Source organism: Marmota marmota, unplaced genomic scaffold, assembly GCF_001458135.2.
Source record: "Marmota marmota marmota unplaced genomic scaffold, marMar, whole genome shotgun sequence".
Lineage (NCBI taxonomy): Eukaryota > Metazoa > Chordata > Mammalia > Rodentia > Sciuridae > Marmota > Marmota marmota.
In genome coordinates, this window is record NW_025999949.1 from 21,796,694 (window position 1) to 21,823,313 (window position 26,620).

At 44.1% G+C, this 26,620-nt stretch overlaps 1 long non-coding RNA gene across 1 annotated transcript; it reads left to right on the plus strand.

The window, feature by feature from the left end:
- The first annotated feature begins 2,648 nt into the window (after window positions 1-2,648).
- On the plus strand, window positions 2,649-12,171 carry LOC125616537. The gene is made up of 3 exons (XR_007347182.1): window positions 2,649-2,803; window positions 10,348-10,510; window positions 11,203-12,171. It is a non-coding gene; the product is annotated as an uncharacterized LOC125616537 (long non-coding RNA).
- The last annotated feature ends 14,449 nt before the right edge of the window (window positions 12,172-26,620 follow it).

The following is a 26,620-nucleotide window of genomic DNA, read 5'->3' on the forward strand; positions in this document are numbered from 1 at the left end:
AAAGGGATGGGTCCCAGGTGGTTTCCAGATTTTGGAAACTCACTGAACACTTCCTCTGCGGCTGACAGAGCCACCCAGTCATTTCAAGCTTCCCACCCTGGCCCTGTTCGATTCAGAACTGATCTCCAATAGTAGAGCTTTCCCCTTTGCGCTCTAATTGGTGATAAGTGTCTTACAATTCACACCTGTGAACCCAGGTCACCTGCATGTTGGGACCACTTCCTGTTCAAGCAGGAAGTTTAAGGAGCCTCAGGACCACGTTCTTGGCCTTTGTCCAGGTTCCTCTGCCTGGCTTGCCTTTGCCTTCTGTGGGAGCTCATGCTCGTCCTTCACTCTCCACCCTGCAAGGCCAGGTCACCTCAAGTGCATTTACATTTTGCACATCTGCAAGTAGGCTTGAGGCCTAGCCTGTGTTGCTCTCATCAAGCCTTAACTCTGTCTTCCCAGGGGCAGATGGAGTTTTCTAATTCATCTCCTCAGAGCAGGAGCCTTTTCTAATTTTTCTCCAAAGGCACCTTCTAGGCTGAGGGAGACGCTGTAGATGCACCTTCAAGACTCTACTGAGTTTTTCCTGGAAATCTCAGGCAGAGATGGTCCTTCATTCACGTCTATGCTTCTGTGCCACCTGCTCATGTGGTCAATGCTGGAAGTTTCTCTAGACCAAGCAGCCCGGCTTTCGGCTTTGGAGAACCATGGCTCAGTAGAGGGGTGGAAGAGACACCCACTCAGAGGGCAGATCTGTGGGATGAGCAGGAACTGAACCTGTGAGTGCAGGCTGGCCATTGTCTTTTTAGCTAAGCAGGCAGGCTCTGGTTCTGGTCCTCAAGACGCTGATGGTCCAGCGCCTCTTTGCATGTGTATGGAAGAGAGATGGGTCCTGCCTGCAAAGCCCTACCCTCACTTGCTCTCCTTTGGTCTAAGTCACCATGGGCATGTACTGAGGAAGACAGGGATGCCTCAAAGAAGAAGATATTGGGCTTTCTGCCAATATTGGTATGAATTAACTGAAAAAATGAAAGCAAATTGATGCATTTGACTATTGAGATCATGAAGCAAGTTAAACTGAACAATGTACAAATATGCACATATTTGTAATTACCCATTCCTCTCTCTTTTTTTTTTCTCTCCACTTGATTAAAGGAATTGGAAGGCAGGAGTCATGTAATTCACATCTGAGAATCCACAGCACCCAGAGTCTGCCCCTTAATCAGCACTCGATAAATGTTTGTACTCTCCTAATAAATTATTAAGTGGATAGCTTGTTTTTTACGGATTCAAAGTCAGTGTACTTCAAGGCTGGGGATAATAATGTTTGAACTTTCCAGCTGTAGACAGGAACACAAAGGTGAACCCACACTGGTTCTGGTTCTCAAGACACTGATGGCCCATAGAGGCACAATAATATCTATAACCATGAGTCAAATAAATACTACGGAAAGTAGAAGGAGCCATTAGTTTCAATATGGCACTTGTAGAAAGCTTCAGGTTATTTTGAGCAGGTCTTTGAAGGATTTCAACACATGGAGAGGAAGGAGGTTTCAGGTTGAGGAGATGTAAAAAGGCATAGACATTATTATTCAGTGGTAGTTAAAGAGTATCTAGAAAGAAAGCAAGTCAGCTTGCTGGTTGCTCTAACTGTCTCACAGATATGCCAGTTGGGAGAAAGGCTAGAATATCTGTTAAGAGGGTATATCAGTCAGCACAGGCTAAGTTATGCTGTAGTAATAAACAGAAATGTGAGAGGCTATGATACAAAGGCTTATCAAATATTTAAAAAAAAATTTTAGTTGTAGTTGGACACAATATCTTTATTTTATTTATTTATTTTTATGTGGTGCTGAGGATTAAACCCAGCGCCTTGCATGTGCTAGGCGAGCGCTCTGCCACTGAGCCCCAGCCCCAGGCTTATCAAATCTTTAAAAAAAATGTATGTATATTTTAAAGTTTTGATGGTTCTTTATTTTGTAATATTTTTGTACCAACACACCTGACCAGACATTGTCTTTCCTTGTCTCAACCCCCAGAAGGTTAACTTCTTCCTTCCTTTCCCTCCCTCCCGCTTCTTTCTTTCCTACTCTTTTTCTTCTTTCTAAAATAAACTTCATATTTGGGAATAAGTTTAGGTTTACAGCAAAACTGCAAAGATACTGCACAGAGTTTCCATATACTCCTCATCTGGTTTTAGTGCCCCCTGAGGTTATTACCTTACATTCAATTCCATGGTTCTTCCCTAGGTCTGAGGAATTAAACCCCTGGAGGACGATGTCCTTTCTGACCCAGTGCTTCCCTGCTATGCCTCAGAGAACTATGGTTCTTAGCTTGAAGTGTTAACACCTGAATTTTCCGTTGGTTGTAGATATCTCTGGTTTGTCCAGAGGCCACTAAGGCCAGCCTTCTGGGGGACTATGAATGGGAGGGACCAAGAGCTCCCAGGAGTGGAAAGAACAAAGGTGGAGGTGCCCACACAGTTGGTGCAAGGGTGTGGGAAGGAAGGAGGCTTTGAGCTAAGCAGGAAGTGTGCCTCAGGAGCTTTCTCTCTGTTCTTTGACCCAGGGAGAGGAGTCAAACTCTGGAAAGACCTTTGTACAAAGGCTGCTGTACTCCATGAAGCATGCACTGAGGAGGGCGGGCTGGGGATCACGGGAGAACATTATGCACCTGAGATGCAACAAACCGGGGCCACTGAGCCTGAGCTGAGCAGGGAGTCAGACCAACCTGTTTCTGGATGGGGCAGGAGCTCTAGAGCCATTGCTGTTGCAAGAGACAGTTCACACAAGAGCCCAGGAGACTACGTTCCCAGCATGTGAGCATCTTCTTGGGGACCAACTGAGAAAGAGTTGGGTGAAGGTGGTGGTGTGAGGGGTCATAAGTCTCCCCCAAATTCAGTGTTGTTGATGTCATAGGGACCCTGTTGTATTTACAAGGTAGGTATAGCTGGGCAAATATAAGTGTATCTTGTGCTCTGGAGACTTGGCAAATATTGTGATTCACTTCCTATTATCTCTCGAGTGAAGGAAAGTCCCCAGAGGCCAGGACCCAAAGAGATGAGTCCTAATTTGGCCTAGGCACCTCAAAGATGCAAGTCACCCACTTGAGAAAATTGGGCACCTGAAGGGTCATTAGCAGACACCAGAGGTCTGACCCCACACCTCTCTGCTGAGAAGAGGAACTGTAATCCAGGAAGGGGATCCTATTCCTCATCCAAAGGAGGAGCTTGGGGGATGGGAGCATTGGTGAGCACCAGCCTCAGAAAGAAAAGCAGAGATGGAGAGCTTAGAGGAGCTGCCAGGGACTATCCTAAAGAGGACCCAGCATGGAGAGCCTAAGAACTTTGTGATATTTTATACATTTTGGAAGAATACATGTGTGGTTGTTTGTTGCTTAGTGAGGCCTGTGGGTTTGTCTTTGGGGTGGCAAAGTGTTAGAACACAAAGCCATTCTCAGAAGAGGAACCTGTAAGATCAACTGTGGGGCAGTAGTATGAAAGAATGCAAGTCCCTGGGCTGGGAGGGAAATCCCAGTCCAGGTAAGGACTGACCTTGGGGCCTCTACTTCTTTGCAGAGGAAGGGCCATGTTGGTCTGTAGCAGGTCCTTTAGGGCTGGAGCTCCTAATTCTGCTCCAGCCTGTTCATCCTAAGTATTGCTGCTATCTTGGTCAAGGGCATCACCATTGCCTGGTATCCCGGGTTAGAAAGTCAAGTTCCTTGTGTGATGTATCCTTTAGTCCATAGAGAATGAACTTGTATTGACGTGAGTGTCCTGTGCACTGTGTTGGGGGCTTTACAGGTATCTTTGCATTCAATCCTCTTAATAACCCTGTGAGATGGGCATTGTTACTCTTGTTCAAGTAATGAAATTAATATTTTTGCAAGTGGTGAAACTAGTGTTGAGATTAAGTAACTGGTTCAAACTGAAACTATGTCTGATGTCAGAAGCCACATTCTCTCTATCCCCATATTGCTTCTTAGGGTTCTCTGCGTTTGTTATCCTGCAAGATCAGTGTTTCTGCAGGAATGATACCACAACTGCCTGCCTCACAATCACTTGGAAGCTTGTTGGGAAGAGTTATGGACTGAGTCCATATCCGTGGAGTCAGAACCTTTGTGCAGTGCCACCCCTGGCCTTTCTAGAAAGTTTTCAAGATATTCCAATGTCACTAATGCCCAAGACCTTCATGGGTGGCCTATGACCATCTGTAAGATTCTGGAGAATGCATAGTCTCCAGAGATTGTGGAGATGGTCTGATTTCAAGAATTGAGTTGTTCTTGCCACCTGCTTGGAATCCTTTTGTAAGAGAAGAATGAAACAGGGGAGTCAAGGCTTGACACTGCATGACTGGTACTGTTACGGTGACCGTAGTCAGAACTGGAGCTGCAGTGTCACCCGGACAGGACATGGGAATCTTGGTAGCAAGCCACAAAGCAGGGACCTCTCCCACCTGGATCCATCCCACGTTTGCTGATCATAGTCACTAGTTAGAAAAGATGTTATATATGTTCATGTTAGATTTCGGGAACATTTCAGAGTGAACTTTGATCCACAGAGGAGGCCATTGAAGCAGCTGCCATTTTGAAATGTTTATTATTTGTTAGGCACTTTGCAAAGTGCTGTGCCTGTAGTATCTATTAGCCTTATGAGTTGGATATTATTATTCCAATTTGTTTGGTACAGAAACTGAGGTTTGGACCTCAGTTAAATAAAATAAAATAGTAAATAAAATATAAATATTTTATAAATAAATGAAGTCCCATAGTTTGGGGCTGAGGATGTAGCTCAGTGGTTAGAGCATTCACCTAGTGTGTGTGAGGTCCTGGGTTCAATCTTTAGTAGCACTAAGTAAATAAAAGTCACATAGCTTATAACTGTTGGAGGCAGGATCAAATATAGCCTATGGTACTTGTTATTCAGGAGCTGACTACCCAAGGATACTAGGCCTCAGTGAATCTGTCTCTTGATATTTTAGCTGAATAAATCAACCAAACTTTCAGCCAATTGATGTTCATATTATATTGAGCTAAGACTCTACTAGTTGCTGTAGGCCCCTCAACAGGGTAAGAGGAGATATCTGCTCCCCAAAAACATATTGTGTAATTAAGAAAATGACTATTATGCAAAAAACCCCCAAAACTCTGTAATGACTCAAATGGGCTTTTGCTCTGCAGTCCCGTGTGTGTGCATGATTTTTAGAGTGTGTGCATGTAACAGTGTGTAATGAGGAAGGCTGTGAGATGAGAAGAAGGGCTAGGAGGAGGGGTGAGGGAAAGTGATGTGGCTTCAGAACCTAGCCCCAAAGGCATAGGGAACTCAGTGTCCTGCCCTGCTGGTGCGATAAGAGAATTCTCTGGGGAGGTCACATGCAAAGTCAAGCAGGCAGCATGTTAGTCTATCTAGGGAGCTTTAAAAAGACACCAAGGCCTATCTAAAGATACTGATTTAATTGGGCCAGGCTGGGGATCCGAGACAGACAAATAGTTTTTGGAAGTCCCCTGTGAGACTCATTATGCGTCTTCAGACTGAGAACTGGCAAGGGCATGCTTTCTGTGGCCCCCCTGGTTTGAATGCCAGCCATAGCTCTTTCAACAGACTTCTTGGTGCTGGGTCTCCTTGTTCTCTCCCTCGTGTGACCGAGAGGCTAGATGACCATGCATTCGCCTGCTCAGAGAGGCCACCACCTGTTGCTGTAAATCTGGTGTTTCATCATCTCTTTGCCCGTGTATTTTCAGAGTCTTATGAGTCCATCTGGATTGACAAGCTGTTGTTTTCTGCCTGGTAGCAGCTTGTACAGTCACAAGGGGATGTGGTGTCATCGGGACTGTGTCCTGTGGACACAGGCTGGGTGAGCAATGTGATAATCACCTTTGCTTGTTATTGACCAGAGTGGCTTGCACATGGCTTCTCTTTTTAAAATTTTTTATTGGGTAAAAGTCTTGAACAGATCACTTTTATAAAGGCCTACTGAATCCTAACCAATGCAGGGGTATTGCCCCTATAGGGGCATTTTGGTGAGATCAACCCTGGAGGAAATGGTGGAGAATCTTCCTAAAGTAACCTGAAAGAGCAAATGTGTGGAAAGGAGGAGCTTCATAGATGGGTGCCTTATGTTGCATCTCTTCTTCTCTCCCTATTGTATATGTTTTTTCTGAACCATGTGAGAGCTAAGGGCAGTTGTCCAGATCATTCATCCCTAAATACTTCAGAAGTTTATTTCCTACCAACAGCATGTTAAGACAGTGGTTCTCAGTCTTGGGTGCACACATTAAAATCTAATTGCATAGGAGAATCTTCTGGCGAGCTTAAAAAAAAAATCCCAGGCTATACCCTGGGGACAACTGGGTAAGTGTCCAGGTCACGGGACCCAACACTGGTATTTTTTAAATCTTCTCAGATGATCCCAAGATACAGCCATGGTTAAGAACCCCTGAGTCAAGGATAAGAGAGGCTTGAAAATAAGAAGACACCTGATATGTTGCAAGGAAGAAAGAAGAGTCAGAAGGCAAGGTTGGGGAGTAGTCACAGACAACAGCTTTGGAGAGTAATAGTTAAATCCAGCCACTTCCAAGGACTCGGCTTAGCCTTAAGAAACCGATGGCCAACCTCCAAACATCCTCACAATCCCCAGTTCATGAGCCATTTGTGTCATGCGGTCCAGGGCACATGTGAGGGCTGATAATGAGAACAGCACCCTGATGCTTCTGTGCCCCTTAGCCCAGGGAGAAAGGAAGGGGCTTCACGATTCTCTATGTAGTGAACGATCCCCATGGAGGATTCTTCTGTGTAATTAGATTTTAATGTGTGCACCCAAGACCATGGCCTTAACCTGTTGTTTGTAGGAAATGCACTTCCAAAGTGTTTAGGGATAAAGGAGCTGGAATTCTCCCCTTAACCCTCATATGGTTCAGGAAAAAAAAAAAATATATATATATATATATGTATATATATATATATATATATATATATATATATAGAGAGAGAGAGAGAGAGAGAGAGAGAGAGAGAAGCCATAAGGCACCCATCTATGAAGCTCCTCCCTTCCAGACATTTCCTCTTTCTGGTTACTTTAGGGAGACTCCTAAAGTAATCTCACCAAACCTCCCCTCTCCATAGGGGCAATTCCCCTGCAGTGGTTATGATTCACTAGGTCTTTACAGAAATGATCTATTGGAAAGTTTTCCCCAAAAATCTGTCAGAAAAGATTAGAATGGTTCAAGGGCCGTGAAGAGTGTGATGGTTCTCTGGGGACAGGCTGAGTAGCCCCCATTTCTGCTTTCCTAGTTCTGCAAGTGACTGTGCACTGATGCATTGTTTGAGGTCTTAGGTGACTGGGTGTGGCCCTTTGGGCAGAATATGAGCAATCAGCTGGGGATGTTTTAAAAAACCTTTTCATTTTGAAATCATTTCAAACTTATAAAAGAGTTGCAAGAAGAGAACAAAGAAGTCGGGGACCATCCACCCAGACCCGTTGCTGTGACCTCATTTCTTTTGTCACTTCCTCCCTCTCTGTATGTGTATGTGTTTTTCCAGATCATTTGAGGGCTCGGGGCAGACCCTTTACCCCTCAACACTTCAGCATGTGTGGCCAATGGATGGAGACGTTCTCTCTCAATGCCACAGTGCTGTCGAAATAAACAAAGAGCAACCAAGTGAGAAAGGCAAAGGCTATTTATTCTGAGCTTGCTGTGGCAAGGAGTCAGATACCACCACTTGCATGTTGGCAGAGATGCAGAGACAGGCAGGGCATGAGGAAGCTTCATTGGGGACCAAGGGGAAGGTGCAGGCATGTCTTATTGGAGGCTGTCTCCATGGGGATGCTCAATGCGCCACGAGCATCCTAGGTGATTGGCTAGGGGGCATTTTGACTTTCTCTGGTTGGTCCTAGGTTGGAGGAGGGGATAAAAATCAGGGAAGCTGTCAGTTATTTATCAAGTCTTAGCCATTAGGTGTTGATTGTTACAGAATTTATTGTTTCATTTCCTGGATTGTCACTAGAGATGACGATCTGGCTTCCTACGAGTTTAAATTATACCAGGCTGGCCTTTTGGGCTGATTGTCATGAAGGATTGTTTTCTTGGATAGGCTGTTGCAGGTTGTCTGTCCACATTCCATTTTTATATATGGTTTGGCCATTGTCCATTTGTCCATTTGGTCTTTCAGTATAATAATCAAGTTCAGATTTCACTTTGGTTTAACACTGTTGTCTAATACACACTCCATGTTTGAATTTTGCCAATTGCCCCAATCACGTCCCCCAGGGCAGTTTCCCCTCTCCACTCCCCAGCCCAATATGCATCACACCTGGCATTTGGTGGTCACATTGTTTTCATTTTCTTTAATCTCAAACAGCTCCTCAGTCTTTGTTTTTCACGGCACTGACATTTTTGAAGCATAGAGTCTAGTTGGGGTGGGGACACATATGTCTGTGTGGGTTGAGGAAATACAGCCACAGCCAGTGCTCCTGTGTGTTCTGCTCCTTAATTTTTGTCCTAAAGACTCTGGGAATTGTTTGGGTTTATGCAGCCCAGGTAACTGGATAATCAGCCTTGGTTGGGGACTCAGAAAGTCACGTCTACATGCAGGGCAGAGGGCAAGCTTGTAAACAGAGAGTGGTACCCACAGTCACGTCCTTTAGCAGCTAATCCTTCCCAAGGCCAAGAGAGTTTGTGAAATATGTTTTGGTTCCAATTTTGGAAATATGTTCTTTCAGGGACTCGGCCTCCCTCTGCATTTTATATACATAAACATTGGCTCTTTCCTCCTCCTTACCTCTCCTTTCTTCCTCCCCCTGCTCCAGTTTCTCATCTCTGCCAAGATGCCAGAAACATTTTCCAGGCCTTGAGTGGAGATGGTCAGGGTGTTGCTCCTCTGGTGTGGGGTACTGTGGCAGCCATGTGTCCTGAGATGATTGAAATAGACCTGTGTTCTCTAAGAACATCAGGGAGTCAAAGAAAGTTTTTGATGTAAGGATTGACCCAATGCAATTTGTGATCCTTGACTGTATTTTGGGGCAGAGAGGGAAATTGTTGTTTTAAAAAAAAAAACCATTTGGAAGCTGGCCTGCCCCTCTGAAGACATTCACCCCTCAGTAACCTCAAGCTCCTGTCAAAGAGCAGATTTCTGGGTCTGTCAACAGCCTGGATTTCAGCTGAAATACGCTCTATCTTCATCCCTCTTAATACACTGAGCAATAACAAGTTTTTATTTATGGGCGATTGAGCTAAAATAAGTTTGCTATGTGCAGTGGTTAAGATTCTGGTGTTTGGTGTCAGATTGTCTGGCTGAAATCTTGGCTATCTCACCGTGTGTCCCTGGGCACATTGCTTCACCTCAGGTTCCTTTGCAGTGAAATGAGGACAATGTGAGCTGTTTCACAGGGTAGGATGAGGATGAAGAGTCCTGAGAAATGATGGCGTCCTGGTTGGCAAATCACACGTTGTCAGAGAATGTTTATTGTTACTGATACTTTGCTTACCACTGAAGTGGAAAGCTAAGACTCGTTTGATAAAGATCATTTCTTGGTGACTACTGCAGGAAGAGTATGGGTTTTGGTGTCTCAATGTCCCCTGTATGTAGAATGGGAATGGTTAACAGTCAGGTGAGTTTGTTGTGAGAAGCCTGGAGGGTCCATGCGATGCATCATAACTGTAAGGACTGACCAAATGCAATTTGTGATCCAGCACAGTGTGTTTTGGAGTGGAAGCTGAAGAAGATACCTGGATGGTTATTTTTTCTCTTCTCTTTTTCTCACCCCTCCTGGCCCCACATGAGTATCATTTTTCAAACAGGAAAGTGAGCAGCTATTTCGATAGGTGTCAGGGATTACAGTGTCTGAGGATCAGTATAACTGTATCTATTTACCATTCAATGGGCATCCATAAAGGTCTAAAAGCCTTTTACCAGGGCAGACTCCTTGTAGTTTTAATTAAGGCCCAGCCAAGAAAAAAAATGTGAAATAAGAAAAATAAGTTTTATTTGGACCTTATCTACTCCTCTTTCCTTTTGGTTTCTCCTGAAAGAAAGCCTTGTGCTTCCCATGGCTTAGCCTGGTCTCCCATCAACTTCTTCTCCCTTGGGAGACCCCATCTTTGAAATCTTTCCTTTTTCATTTCTCTACTTACATCACTTTTTTTTTTGTAAGAAGATGGGCACATGAAACTTAGAGGCTCTTTTGAGTTAAGTGTGTAATGGTCAAATAATATGTCACTACTTTCAGAGAATTATTTGTATTTAAACAGAGAATCCTAGATACTTTAGGGTAGAGAGAATTTCCAGGGTTTGAATTCCTTATTTTCCTGTGTGGTCAAACCCCACAGAACCTGGGTTAAGTTCAGCTCTTCTGATTTCCCATTCAGATTCCTTCCAGTCTCAGGTGCCAAGGTGGGCAGGATGGGAGAAGAGCGCCAGTCTCTTGGACTGGTTTAGTGCCCCTCCTGCTCCACAAAGAGCCACAGCCAAGGGCTATGATGTGCCTTCAACGATACGTAGCACCGCAATGGACAGTAACAGCTTGGAAGGGTAAGTTTCAGGTTTTCATTTTTAATTTAATTTTGGGGGGTGATTCAATTTTCTAGATTGAAAAAAAGTTTTGTTCACTTGTGCAGGAGAAGAGCAGATACTAAGTTATGGGAAAGGGCATCTCTATTCCAACATCCAGTCATGTCATTTACACCTGTAGTAGGAATTCTCTCTCCTCCCCTCAGTACTGGGGTTCTTCTTGGGTACCCAAGGGAGGACCTGGACTCCTCTGGGGCCTCTGTGTGTGCCTGCTGGAAAGACGGCGCCAGTACTATTTCCACTGTAGGTCACCCTGGGGGATGACTCCTAGGAGGGCCCTGGGAAATGGTGGGAGTGGAGCTGAAGGTAGTCATGACACAGTCACCCATTACCGCTAGGGAAGGATTGGTGAGGGGTGGGAAGAAGGGTCCCCAGGGAGCGGGAACAGGGAAAGATATGATTTGAAGCAAGCAGAGAGTCAATGAGAGAAAGATGGGAGAAACAAGAGAAAACACGTCTTTGAAGAAAGAGGAGAAAACACACATTCATGAATAAGCTACTTCTGGGTAGGGCACCTGTCGAAAGCCATCCGTGGGCTGTGTGTGGACTCCCCCCGCATTGTAGCCTTTGAATAGGAAAATCTGGTATTCGGGGACTTCCCGTGGCAATCCCACAGGATCAGATTGCCCAAATACATGTGAATTTCTATTCAGCTCTGCCTGGCCCCACACAGCATCAGGTTTGGGGTGACCTGCTGCAGCCATACAACCTGTCAGAGATGGGTGTGACCTGCCAAGATACCAATCAACCTGCTGACTGCAAGACATCAGGAAGCAAGACTCCACCCCTGTAACCTTATCCCTGCCTTTGATGTACCCCCTCAAATAAACCACGTAACTGGGAACCATTCTCTAGTTGTCTAACTCCAACTCCTGGGTGGGCTGAACCTATCAGGTTCTCCATCCTTGAAAACTATAATTCTGACTCTGTCTTTTGTTCTTTACTAGTTATTTCAGACTTTAAGTTCTTTGGAGGCTTATCCCTCTGAGTAGGCAAAAGTACCCTGGCGAGGTGCTGGCCACCCCACAGGCACCTTAGCTTGGGGGGGCAGTGGAGGGACAGAGGGCATTATGAAGATAGAGAGTGAAGTAAGGAGAAGACGGCAAGTCAACTTCACCTGCCTGTGACACATTCATGAGTGTCCTCTGTATCTGAAGACTCCAGGCTTGTCACTTGGAGACCCATCAAATGGCCACTTAAACAGAATTTGCCCATTTGGACTGGCTGTGGGAAAGGTGAAGAGAAACTTTCAGGCTCCCCCCCCCACCCTTTTCTTGTTCCCAAATAAATGTTTTAGGCAGGAAAGAACATACAGACCTTGACCCCGTTTGTGTCTAACTGAAGCAGAGCTGTGGGAGTTCAGGCCTGTAAATCAGGTTTTCCCTCTGAACTCCTCAAAGACAGTCTCCCCCAAGGCAGCCAGTCTCGTCCAGGGTTCACGCACACTGCCCAGCCCTTTGAAATTCTGTCTGCTGATAAGGGTAGAGTCCACTGGCCTGTCATCTGTGAGAGACTCCAGAAGAATCCCCAAGGTGTCTGATGAGATTTGCCTCTTGGAGGAAATATTATAAGGAGGATTATAACACATTTCACCTGGTATTTCAAACAGAGGCCTTTAATCTTGTAATCCTAGGTATTTTAGGATTCTAAAGTTGGGAAGATGGTCTTCCAGTTCAGTTTGTATTCAACTGTGAGTTGATGAAGCACTACGTCTCCTTGGCTGAGTTTTTGATGGACAGAGGCTTTTCTGAACCCTGAGGTCCACCCACATCTGAGGCTACAAATAGCCAAGACTGGATGGATTGCCAGGGGCTCAAGTTAAGATGAGAACACAGGGTGAGGGAAAGTCTGAGTGCGTGTGTGTACTGGTTTTCTTTCTTTCCTTTTTTATTAGTACATTTTAATTAGTACATTTACTTAGAATAATAAGTTTTATCATGGTATATTTGTACATTCAAATAACATGAATCCTTTCTACCTGCTTATGCCTTCCTTTACTCTCCCTTCCCCGGATCCCTTCCTCAGATCCCCTTCCTCGGATCCGCTTCCTCTTCCCTAATAGCCTTCTATTTTCTTGTCATCTTTTTCCACCCCTAGATGCCACATATGGGGGAAATGTGGCATTTGTCTGAGTCTGGCTTATTTTATTTAACATTAGGGTCTCCAGTTCCATCCGTTTTCCTGCAAATGGAATGATTTTTGTTCTTCTTTATGGCTGAATGATACTCCACTATGTAAATAGACTATATTTCTTTATCCATTCATCAGTTGATGGGCACCTGTGGACTGTGCCCCAATAAACACAGGTGTGAGATACCTCTGTAGTATGCTGACTTTAATTTCTTCAGGTAGACACTGAGTTGTGGTATGATTGCGATTGTGGCTGTTCATATTTACATCTCCACCAACAGCTGTATGAGGGTTCATTTGCTCTGCATCTTCACCAGCATTTGTTGTCTTTTGTGTTCTTGATGAATGCCATCCTGACAGGGGTGAGATGGAGTCTCAATGTAGCCTTGATTTGCATTTGCCTAATGGCCATTTGTACTTCTTTGAGAAGGGTTTGTTCAGTTCGTGTGCCCATTAAGTGATCTTGTTTGTTTTATGGTTCTTTAGAACTCTTTGAGTTCTGGATTCTATCAGAAGAGCAGCTGGCAAAGATTTTTCTCCCGTTCTGTAGACAGGTTCTTCATTCTACCAATTGTTTTTCTTTTGCTGGGCAAAAGTTTTTTTGTTTTTTTTTTAATTTGATGCCATCCCATTTGTTGGTTCTTGCTGTTATTTCCTGAGCTGTTGGAATCCTGTTCAGGAAGCCATTGTCTTTGACCATTTTTAACTGATTTTTGCACAGGGCAAGTTAGGGATCTAGTTTTAATCTTTTCTATGTAGATACCCAGTTTCCCCAGCATGTTTGTCTTTTCTCCAACGTATGTTTTTTGGCGCCTTTGTCAGGAATCACATGGCTGTAGCTGTAGTTTGTCGCCGAGTCCTCTGTTCTATTCCGTCAGCGTACATGCCTGTTTTTTGCAAGTGCCATACTGTGTGGCTCTGTAGTGTATTTTGAAATTAGATATTGGGTGGCCCCTTCAGCATTACTATTTTTGCTCGGGACTGTTTTGGCTGTTGGGGTTTGTGTATGGGTTTTTCATGTTGAGTATACAAATCAGAGTTTCAGTACGTAATAACAGATGCATAGGAAGCTTGTTTTAAATGCTTGATTAAAATACTCCTGGGCTCCATCCCAAACCTACTGAATCAGAGATCTGGGTGGGAGGTGGACTAGAACTTTCTATCTTGCAAAGTTTTTCCATGTGATTCTAATGCACACCAATGGTTGCTTCTTAATGAGACTCAGCTCCCCAAATTTCTAATATCTGTTAATTTCCAACCAAAATTTCAAATTCTTCAGAGAAAAGGGCTGATAAACTTAATGTTCCTGTTATCTATCACTGAATAACAAATTATCCTGAAACGTCTGGGACTATTGATGAACAGATGAAGAATCCATTTCCAAGATGGCACATTCATATGATAAGCAGGTCCTGGCAGCCTGTTGGAGCTCAATGTTGGGACTATTAGTGAGGAGACTTCAGTTCCTCTGCACATCAGCTCCTCCATGGGACTGTGTGGGCTTCCTTACAGCACATCAGCTGGGTTCTAAGAGAGAATGTTCTGAGATACTAAGATGGAAGCTGAACAGCTGCTTCTGACCTACCCTCAGAGTTCAGAGGACCACTTCTGCTGTTTTCTCTTGGTCAAGAGAAAGATCAGCCCAGATTCAAGCATAGGCAGAATGGGCTCCTCTCTTGATATGAGAAACAACATATGCATAGAAGGAGCAAAGGAATTTATGATGGTCATCTTTGATGACTTTCTATTATACCCTTCTTGGGTCAGTTGTTGACTCCTGGGTCCATCAGTCATGGGCACATGAATGTGAACATAGAATAGCTTTAGCCACTGGGAGCTGAACCTACCTGGCATACTGATGATATTGTTATCAATCTTGCAGTCACCCCAGGAGATGTTTGATGATGACAGAGTTTGACAGGTTCTCTGGTTTGAACTCTTAAATAGGAACTTCCCATGGGCATTGTTTAGCTGGACTCTACTTGTGCTCTTCTGACCAGTCCAGGAGCCAGTTTCTTCCATTTGGAGACATGTGCTTTTCAAACTTGATCCTGGTTCTCTGTAACAGCCAGCCATCACCCATGAGAGGAATATTTGCTATGGATTAGTTTTCTAGTCTGAGTTTCTCCACCAGGCTCAAACTCTGTAAGGCCTGTGTATTTTGTGTATCCAGTCTCAGCCCCGGCACATAATAGATGGTAGGAGAATGTATGTTGATTGTTTAAATGAATAATCACAGTTACTTTTCTTTATCTATGTGGGTAGCAAAATTGACTTTGATGTTCATTTATTGTCACGTTTTCTCCAAGTCAAAAATCAACTGATGTAGTTTATAACGCAGGTGGATAAATCAAGTGAACATTGCCCTAAATATTGACAACTGAAAGTTAATTCTTTAAAATCACAGGAGTCAGAATTGAAATAACCATAAACAGAAGCATGATGTGTTTAGTTGTTGTGATTTGGATTTAAGCAGAGATCAGCAGACTCCGGCCCCAGATCAAATCCTGGAGGCCGGCAGATTTTATAAAGTTTTATTGGAACAAAGCCATGCCTATTTGTTTCCTTGCTGTCTATTGCTATTTTTGTGGAGGTGAGAAGTTGTAACAGAGACTGGGTGACCCTGAAAAACTTCAGATATTTGCTACCTAGCCCTTCCAGAGAAAGCTCGCTAGCCTCTGGTAAAGGGGTTGATTTCTTTACCCTAGATCCCTTTGTTCTTGGTTATTTTATTTGGCAAAGTTGAGGGAGTCTTAGCTCTGTATTTCTGGATATCTAGATATTTATTCCAACTGCAGAGGGTTTTTTTCTCAGCTCACCCATGGTGGTGTTGACTCCAATGATGCTGAACTTCTTAAGTAAAAGCAAAGTTATCATTCTTGACCAACTAATAAGAACAGACAGACAATGTGGGGAATGAGATTGATCATGTACAAGCATGAACATGGCATAATAAAGGCATAATTATAATGCACCCATTAAAAAAAGAACCAAGAACCAGCATATGGAGGCCAGGACTTTTAACTTAATGAAATGAGTATGGGTTTGGGAGCCATCGAAATCAAACCCTGTTGCAGACATTTATTTTTCCTTAGCCATTGAGGATCCATTCTTTCTTTTTCAGTAACAGAAATTTATTTACTTTCCCCCCGTTAAGGGCTGTCTTGGTTGAATCAAAGCACCCTGTCCTGCCCTCCCCCACCCTAGCTTAGACATGTGACACAGGATGGATGGAATGTTGAATTGATTCATCCCAGTGATGATAGCCTGCAAGACCGTCTGCTACCCCTTCCTGTTGCCTGGAGCCCTGGAGATGCTCTGGGCCCTCTCCATTTTCAAGCCAGGTTTCCAACTTTCCCTTTAATTACATGAACTACTAGGTGGTCTCCTCTTCCTCCTTTTTTTTTTTCTTTGTTTGTGTGTACTGGGGATTGAACTCAGGGGCACTCAACCACTGAGCCACATCCCCAGCCCTTTTTTATATTTCATTTAGAGACAGGGTCTCACTGAGTTGCTTAGGGCCTTGCCAAGTTGCTGAAGCCGGCTTTGAACTCATGATCCTCCTGCCTCAGCCTCTTGAGCTGCTAGGATTATAGGTGTTCTCCGCTGGCCCAGGTAATCCTTTTAATACTTCCATTTCCAAATTAAAATTAGTTAATTGGATTATTCAAACTAAGTAATATCTTTATAGGAAAGGAAACAATAGAGTTAAGAGACAATTTATGGAGTAAGAGATACTATTTACCAACTGTTCATCTGACAAGGGATTAATATTCAGAATATGTAAGGAATTCAAAAATCTTAACAACAACAAAAATAACAAAATAATCCCATGTAAGTGTCACAAATAATCAGAAAAATTCAAATAGAAATTACAATGAAATATTACCTCACCCAGTTAGGATGGCTATTATAAAAAAAGACAAGAAATAAATGCTGGTAAGGATTCAGACAAAGGGGAACCCACACACTTTTGGTGGGAATGTAGATTAGTGTAGCCACCATTGAAGATAGTATGCAGTTTCTTTAAAAACAAACAAACTAAAAACAGAGTTACCATATGATCCAGCAACCCCACTACTGAGTATATATCCAAAGGAAATAAAAGCATTTTATGAAAGAGACATCTGTACAGCCATGTTTATTGCAGCCCTATTGACAATAGCCAATATATAGAATCAACCAAAGTGTCCATCAGAGGATGAATAGACAAGAAAAATCTCCCAATCCCCCCCCTCACATACACACACACACACACACGCACACACACACACACACACAAATATTATAAAATCCTATCATTTGTAGCGACAGGGGTGGAACTTATGGGGATTATTGTGTTAAGTGAAATAAGCCAGACACACAAAGATAAATGCCACATTTTGACAAATTTGTGGAGAATTAAAAAGTTGATCTCATAGCAGAATGGAATGGAAGAGTGGTCACTAGGGACTGGGAAGGCTGGGAAGGGCAGCGAGGATGGGGTGGAAAGAGCTCAGGTAAGGGGCACCGAAACACATTTAGAAATGGAGTTTTACTCAGCCACAAAGAAGAATGAAATCATTTCATTTTCAGGGAAATAGATAGAACTTGAAAACCTTATGTTAAGTGAAATAAGCCCAGCTCAGCAGGTCAAGGGTCATATGTATTTTTCCACATGTGGAAACTTGAGAGGAAAAAGGAAAAGAAAGTTGTGGGGTGGTCTCTGAAAATCAAAGGGACATCAACAGAGTAGAGGAAAGGAACCGGGGGAGGGAGGAGTGGAGGGAAAGAGGAAATACTGGGAATAGGGTTGGCCAGATTATGTCACAGGGCATGTGCATACAGATGTGTAGCAATGAGTCCCACCATTAGGTACAAGTACAGTCACCAATAAAAATGGGGAAAAAAACCACAGGAGGAATTACTTCTGATTTTCTGCAGCACAATAAGCTAACCGTTATCTACTCAATCTATATTTCAAAATAACTGGGAAAAAATTATGAAAGTACCCAACACATAGAAATGATTAATGTTTGAGGAAATGGAAGTGTTTGTTATCCTAATTTGATCACTGTAAATTGTATACATGTATCAAATTATTATATTATACCCCATTAACATGTCCCAATATTATGTCTTAATAAAAAGAAAAAGTTAGTTAATTGGCTTCTTTTGCTTATAATGAAAGACCCCAAATGAAGCGAATACATAATAATGATGAGCAAATTAAGAAGTGTTCCAAGAAATGCAAATCAAAACTAGCATTTTTAGCCTACAAACACTAATAGAGATTTAAATGATGTTAATATTCAGTTGTATTAAGAATACAGTGAGACAGACATCAGACATCTGCATGGGCTTTTATTGGTTTTTCCTTTCTGGAAATTATATTTTGCATGATGTACTAAGAGCATTAAAAAAATCCATATTTTTTGACCTGATAATTGTATCTCTAGGAGTTGTCCTGAGGCAATAGCAGGAGATGCAGGAGGTGGAGGTAGAAATTTATGTAGAAAGACTTGGCTACAGAGTTTTTTTTATAGTAACAAAAAATTGAAATTTACTTTAATATCCAACATTCATAGGATAGTTAAAGTAAAGAGGTGGTATCATGTCATAGTTAAAAGTCTGAGTTCGTGAGTTGGTCAATCTAACTTTAAGTCCTATTCTGTAGCTGATAAACCATGTGTCCTTCAGCCAAGCTCTTGGACTTTCAACTGTAAAATGTAAAGAAACTCATATTACCCAATGGAGGTATCCATCCTTCCAAGGTGGCTCCTATTGATAGCCTCTTCCTAAGACTCCTGTCTGTATTAATCTGTTTTCTGTTGCTATAGCAAAATACTGGAAGTTAGATACTTATAAAGAAAAGGGGTTTATTTAGCTTACCATTTTGGAGGCTGAAACTCCAAGTTCGTGGGGCCTCATTTCTCTGGCCTCTGTGAATCCACCGCCCCCTCCCCATGACTATCAAAATATGGCAGGGAAGTAGAAAGGGAACTGGCCTGTGCAGAAAGCCCTTGAGTGTTGGGGTGCCCTCGCTTTATAACAATACATTCTCAAGAGAACTAACTCTGTGAAGCCAGCATTAATCCTTTCCAAGGGCAACATCCCCAATGACCTAATTATCTCACGAGGCTCCGCCTCTTAATAGTTCCACTCTTAATACCACCATTTTGAGGATCCAGCCTCCAGTTTTGAGGAGCTTATCCTCTACCTGCTTGAGGGACAAACCATATTCAGACCCTAACGGACATGTCCTTGCGTGGTTCTCTCCCACACTGGAAAGGCTGACCTAGATACCCAGCAGCAGGTGGGAAAATGATGGAATATGACTTCTGAGACTAGATCACAAAAGACATGGTGGCTTCTGTTTTGCTATTTTGGATTATTCAGTATGGGGGACCCAGCTGCAAGGCTGGGGGGCACTCAGGTGTCCTTTGGATTAAATAGTATGTTGCTTACAGAACACTTTGTAAATTGTCTTTCACTTAATAGGTACTACATGTAGTTATGATTTTATAATTATAATTTCATGCATCGATATGATAGAATTTGACAAAATAAAGTACAAAGAAATAGATCAAAGTGTTAGGAATAGTTATCTCTAGGATGGCATGATGCTAATTTTTTCTGTTTTGTTTTGTATTTTCCAAGTTTTCTACAATTACTGTTTTAGGTTGTGTTTATTTATAATCATCTGTACTCTTCTCTTTTTGCTTAAGCATTATTTGTGTTTGGGCATGCAAACCATAAGCTGAGAGAGTCTGAAAAGCAACTTTCATGCAGGAGACATGCACGAAATTTGGGATGTGTCAGGAATTCAGGTCCCAAAAGCCAATGTAAATGTCAGCAAGGGTATTGAATCCATGGCCAGTCACTTCCTTCAGCCTCACAATTACTTATAGGGACAAGAAGTACCCACATATAAATGTATGTAAGAGTAAGCTAAGAGGAAGGGCAACTGGGATGATAAAAGCATTTGGGTAAAGAATGAATATAATTAGATGAGTGAAGACATATTGGGGGGAAAGAGCATACAGAGAGGAAGAGAGGGAGGGAGGAGAGTCTTAGCAATGCAAACTATTGGGTGCTATGTTTTTTGTTCATTTGCTTTTGTTTTTGATTTTTGTTTGTTTGGTACTGGGGATTGAACCCAGGGGTATTTGCCACTAAGATATATCCCCAGATCTTTTTATTTATTATTTTTTTTTAAAAAAATTATTCTTTCACTATGTGAGAGCTGAGGCTGGCCTCAGACTTGTGATCCTCCTGTCTCAGCCTCCCAAGTCTTAGATTATGGGTGTGGGCCACTTTGTCTAGGTGCTAGGTATTTTGTATAACATATTTTTCATGTTCACAGTAACTCTGAAATGCAGAATGTTGTAAGGTACCATATTCCATTTTAAGTACTTCACATATATGTATATATATTTAATATCTGTCTATCTATTATACACACATGCCTGTGTGTGTGTGTGTGTGTGTGTGTGTGTGAGAGAGAGAGAGAGAGAGAGAGAGAGAGAGAGAGAGATGATGATGATGATGATGATGATGAATTCTTCCCCTTTGGAGGGAAGAAAGAGCAGAGGTCTAGGTGGCAGAAGCATGGTATCTCAGTCAAGGGTTTTTGGCTAAAAACTAAAGAAATCCTCTCTGGCCAATCCACACAAATAAAGGCTGACAAGCCATAAAGTCAGGATTCAGAAATCTCAGGGCAACTCTCAACACCTAGCGCCTCTTCAGGGACCCCTGCTGGGACCATCCACCTCCAGCTCTTGTGGTCTTTGAGTCACTCCTCTCTGGGCCCAGTTTTGAGGAAGCATGAACTGTTGGCTTAGCTTGGGCACAAGCCTTTCCCTTGCCTAGGTGAAAATGGGACCTCCCAAGTCTGCAAGCAGTAGAGGAGAGGGGGGGAGAGGAGAAGAGAGTGGTTTCCTAAAGTAGAACTGAGGTGCTGCACAACAATCAGGGCGTGGATGGATGACCAATGGGGAAAACAGTGAATGCCCAGTACACCTGGGTTCTAGTTCTGGTTTAACACTAATTACTTGTCCACACAAGTAATGGTTGAACTTCTCTAAACCTCAGTTTATCCACTTGTTGAATGTGTACAATACTGCCTGACCTTGTTTATGCAAAGAGCATATAAAATCAGTGAAGAATTATAGTAGGTCCACCATCTTTATCAGAAAACTTTGTGCAAGTATTTTGGTATTCTTGGGTGCAGGAATGTTTTAGCCTTTATAAAGGTAATAAGATGCATAGGGACTATATGTTGTGAAACATCATATTGGACTTTGACTCAGCACCTCATAATCAAAGAATAGCATTGCTACACCAAAATATATGAGTATGCAACCAAAGTGACATAAAAGACTAAAAAATAGTCAATTTTTGTTGTCGGGCTTTGCTGCCAAGTACATTTGCTACAAATATGCAAAAGAAACAAGCCCCAATCTTGGTTTCTAGGGTTTCCTAGCTCTCAGAATTGTGATAGGGATTGTGGATATGTATTATTTCAGGTCGGTTTCCTCCCAAACATGGACTCCCTCTTTTTTTCAGTGGGTTTCTGGTTGTCTTGTTCCTTTTTTTTTTTTTTTTAGATTGTTGAGGAAGAGACCAACATGGCTTCCACTACTCTTTGGAAACCCAAAGAGTGGAAGCTTGAACCATCAGAAAAGCTGGAGTTCCGGTTCGAGGATATCTTCCCTTATAAATTTAGTTCTCATTTCTGGGTCAGCGCCTGATAGTCATGACCCTGGTGGAGATCAGTGAATCATCCAGTCACGGGGTTTGGGGACAACTCAGCAAGAGCGGAGTGGCATCAGGAGTGCTTTTGGCTGAAGTTCTCTAAGGTGCAGATTATAGGTCCACTCATGCAACCGGCCCGAGGCCCACATTGTGGTCCGATCTGATTCTCACCCAAGCTAAGAATGTGAGGCCGGGCTCTCACCTGGTACAGCGTGATCTCTGGGTAGATCTCAGAGCCCAAGGAAGTTGCTCCTGCCAAGATGGTTCCTTTCCCTCTCCCCAGAAGATGGAAGATGGACTGGGAGCCACCTCTATTCATATTTGCCCTCTCAACGTCATCCTCTTCCATGGAACTAAGGTCAGGGTGATTTGGGGGACCCAGAAACGATGTCCATCTCATATCTTCTTGTTGTGTTGTTGGACTTTGTGGTATAAGGGGAGACTTCTCCAGGCCAAATCAGTTCCTAATGCCCACATTCAATAATCTGAAACCCATTTATATAAAGTATATGTCTCCTGTTCTTGAAGGAGTATGGTATGCATGGGTTCAAACTCCATCTTTGCCCTTGACCCTGTCACTTTATATTTCTGACCATCATTTTGATCAGCTGAGTTGGGGTGGGGGAAGAAGAGGTTCTATTGGCTTTAATATTCTATAATCATCTTTGCAGATGTGATTCGCGAACTCCTTCGCCTCTATTCTTCATTCATCCAAACCATAGTGTTTGAATACTTAACTGTGTGAACTGTTTTAGGCACTGAAAATACATTGGTCTTAAATTCATATTTTAGTGTGATAAGGTAGAAAACAAATCTTAATAGAAGAAATGGAAAGTGATGATAGACCTACCATGGCTAACCAGACAGAAGTTGGGGAAGGGTCTTTGGAGGGAGGTGACATGTGAGAAGAAAACTGATAATTTCTTAGTAATGTTTGTTGAATGTACGAATGATCAGGAAGGAGTTAGTCATGGGGAAAAATGGAGGAAGAACATTCTGGCAGAGGAAAGAGGCGAGGATTGCTTTTGAACACTAGCAAGAAGGGAGTGGGGCACAGGAAGAAGAAAGTCAGAGGTGACCAGAGTCCTGCAGATGGGGAAAGGAGTCGGGTTTTATTGTCAGTGCAAAGGGAAACCAATGGCAGAGAAACAGAATCCGATTTACATTTAAAAATATCACTGTGCAATGTGATCCCACATCCCACCCATCACAGTGTCCATGATTTAAAAAGGCAGAGACTTCCCACAGGGTGAGGCTGTGGAACTCCTGGAGACCCCAGACACTGCTGGAAGGGGAAGAGATGGGGACAGCGAGTTTGGGAAACAAATTGACTGTGTCCCTAAAGCTGAATATGTGAAGCCCTACGACCCAGCCTCTTCATTCCCAGTTATGTACTGAACAGATCTGTGTTCATACGTTCACCAAAAGTTCTGCACGAGAATGTCTGCAATAGCTCCAAATGGGAAATGGCCCAAGAACTCGCCAAGCATCCATCAGAAGCAGGAGTTGTGGTATCCTTGTGGCCCAGTATTCTAAGCCACGAGAATGAGCAGGTTTAAACAAGGGGTTTAAACAAGATGATCCTGGTGGCAGGATGTGCACATGGCCACATGGGGAACTGCACAGCTTCATGTTGAGCAAGAGGGGCCAGTGTGAAGAATTCCGACTTTCGGATTCCATTTATATGCCTTTCAAAATCAGGCGCAACTAATCCAAGGTGTTGGAAGTCAGGATAGTCGTTTCCCCTTGGAGAGTCGAGTGGCTGGAAGTGGGTGTGAGGGGCCTGGGATCCTATAGCTGGTTCCATGAGTGTGTTTTGTGGCTTTCTCTAAATAGTCCTTCGTTCTTGCCTCCACTGGCCGAGTGGGCCTTGATGCTGGGAGCTGGAGGGAGGAATATAGGAGACCGTTCCTCCTGGCTGTCACCTGCTTTCACATTTGTCTCAGGAGTGCTGGGCATGTGGGCATGGCCACAAGGATCCCATGGCTTCGTAATCTATCCAGGGTCCCGTGCTTAGTCCAGGGAGGGCTGCCCCTCAAATGCAGCTTCTCGATGCTCTTCCAAAGCCCACTGCTGCTCCCACGCTCCAGGATGCCTCTCTGGACGGGAACAGGCCTCTCTCTACCTCCTGAATCAGAAACACTGTCTATGCATTTGAGAATTTGAGTCTTGAAACTAAATCTGAGAAATTAAGTATTTTGACCATTATTTTTATTCATACACCCTATTGCTAATTACTTTTAAAAATGTTTTTGATTAAGGGGATAAAAATATTATAAGTTAAAAAAAATAGGTCCGCGGTCCATTAACCCCAGGGAGAGAGAGAGGGTGGTTTCTATTGTCAGATTTCTCTCTTGGTCCCGCTCCATGGACATATGGAATCGTGTGTGACACATTTTTGCTCTGACCACAGCATTTCATGAATTTTCAGCCACTGAATAATAAAATAAATCATTCCAGACAAAAAGAAGAGGGCGATTTTGAGGGCAAAAGTATTTCCTTGAAAACTTTTATTGAGAAACAAAGGGCCTTGGCCACATCCGCAGGGCTCAGCCCTCATGGAACAAAAATCTCCCGTCCTAGGCACGGAGAGCAGGTCACCGTGTCCCCAGCGGATGAGGCGTGGTGGCCAGGCGTTGGAGATCTCTGAAGTCTCTGTTTCTATGTGTCTGTAGCTAATAGCTAAGCGTTGTTTGTCCACAGGCAAATGTGTGAGAGCGCTCCTCTGGGCCTGAGCACCTGCCGAGGGGCCTCGCCTCCATTTTATTCTTATCTAATCCAATGGAGACTGTTTATTCTTTCACACATAAAGGAATTCAAGAGCCTAGAGGTAGAGCCAGAATTCTTGAGGTAGGAAACTGATGAAGGGGTTTAAACAAGGGACTTTAGATGACAGATGGGTTTATCCCCCACCCTGACTGTCCCTCTGATCCTGGTGGCAGGGGAGAGGGTAGAAGGGGGAGGATGGGGTAGAGAGAAAGGCCATCTCTCTGCATAGTCTGGCTGAGAGGTGGCTGGATCCCACGCCCTGCAGCCACGCAGAGTGCTGTCCCTGTCCCTGCCTTTCTGCTGACGTGTGATACACTCCACTTGTATACCCGAAATTCTCACCTCTCAGTTATTAACTCTGGCTTAAATATTTATATGATTTTCTTAAGGGTTTCCTCCCCATTGAGCCCTGAATGGGAGGAGGAAGATATCACAACTCCTAAAATGTCACCTGGGCCACCATGTCCTGGAGAGAGTGACAGAGTCCATTGCAGCCTTCCTTCATGTGGGAAGAGCCAGAGGGTGACCATCCAGAGCCCACTGTCCTCTGCAGTGGACACAGCTAGGCGAAGGCCCTTGAATGCGACACCCTGCCTGTCGGGCACCCTGGAGTGAGGAGGAGGGTGAGGGAGATGGAGAATCAGGTAGTCCTCCTGCCTTGTGAAGGAGTCGGGCGGTGACGGAGCCGGTGCCAGGTGGCAAAGCCCAGCCACCTTTGCCCGACCTTGTATCATCGTTTTATGGGGGAGACCAAGGCCCAGGGCAGGGATGGGAACAACGAAGATCATTGCTGGCTGTGCACACCTGGGACCTCGCCCGTGCCTGCGCGGTCCTAGGAGGGCGTGTGTCAGCTCCTCCTGGGTCCTCGTGGCTGCTGGGACAGATGACTCCGAACATGGCTCAAGACACCGTCGTACTTTTGCTTACGGTCCTGGAGGCCAGAGGTGGGAAAGCAGGGAGGACAAGGCCATGCTACCTCCAGGGGCCACTGGGGGAGCATTCTGTGCCTCTTCCAGCATCTGGTGGCTCTGGCATTCCTGGGCTTGTATCTGTGACACCCACCCCTGCCCCAGCCCTCACCCATCATCTCCTGGGCCTCAAATCACCCTCTGCCTTTCTCTAAAGGACACTCGCTATTGGAATTAGGGTCCACCCAGATATCCAGGGCAATTTCATCTTCAGATCCTTTAGTAATTATATATTCAAAGTCCTTTTCCCAAATACAATCATAGCTTTTTTTGAGGAGAGGCTTTTAACCCACTGCACAGGCAGATCATCACCTCCATTTTACCAACGAGCACACTGAGGCTTAGAGGGGCAAAGAGATCTTTCCTAGGCCACACAACTAGTAGTAATAATGGCTAATTCATGGACAGCACATATATGTCAATTCAATTAATCCTCATAAAAGCTCTCTGAGGGGGCTGGTATTATGCTAGAGAGAAAAATGAGGAAACAGTAACAGAGAGGTTGATTCATTTTCCCAAGACCTCACAGCCAGTGGATTCAGAGCTGGGTTGACGCCAGGACTTCAGACCAGAGTCGGTCTGGTCTCATCTATTCTGAGATGAGCCTGCCAACCTGCCTCTTCCTAGCTTCCTTCAGACTCTTGAATCCCTGTCTGTGTCTTCAGAACACCATTTTCTAGACCACTGACTTGTTGTGTGGTGGGGAGTCACCGGGGTATTCAGGGTCACGAGCCCTGGCATTTTAATTGAATCAAACAAGTGAAACAAAGAGGAAAAGACACTCATGATTATCTTCAGGGAAAACAAAGACCAAATTACCCACATGAAGAGAATGACGTAGCATTTGAACAGGGGCCTGGAATTCCTGTAAGATTGCGCGAGAGCTGACATTTCAGAAAGCAGGGCCCTTCCCCAGCACCCCTGCACAGATGGTGCTAGAGAGTGAAAGGGGCTAGAGCCAGGCAGGGGAGGCACCGCAGAAGAGGTGAAGGTCCAGTGGGAGTTCATTAGGCAGGGCAGGGAAAGGCATCCAGCAGAGGGAATAGCATGTGCAAAGGTACAGAGACATGGCGTGCATAGTGTGTGGAGTCTGAAGGAGGGACCAGGCATCCTGGGAAGGGTGAAGCATTCATGAAAAACTGGGCACAGTTTGCCCTCTGGGGTGTTATGGATTTTAGTTAGAGATGGTGAAGGAGAATTCCACCTGCTTTGGGCTTTGAGTGTAGGAGGTGGATACTTGGGACTTTGTATTGTCACCAGAGGGTGTGGCTACAGCAGAGGGTGAGGAGGATCATGAAGAGGTAGCCACCTGGAGGGGGACTGGAGGCTCCAGGCTGGGTGCCAGGGAGGTACCCTTGGAGCAACCCCTGCTGTGGGCAGAGAATCAGGAGGAGTCTGAAAGCAGAGTTTCTTTCCTGCCAGGGACAGGCCATTCTGTGAGGGAACCATCCCACGCAGCATCTGCTGG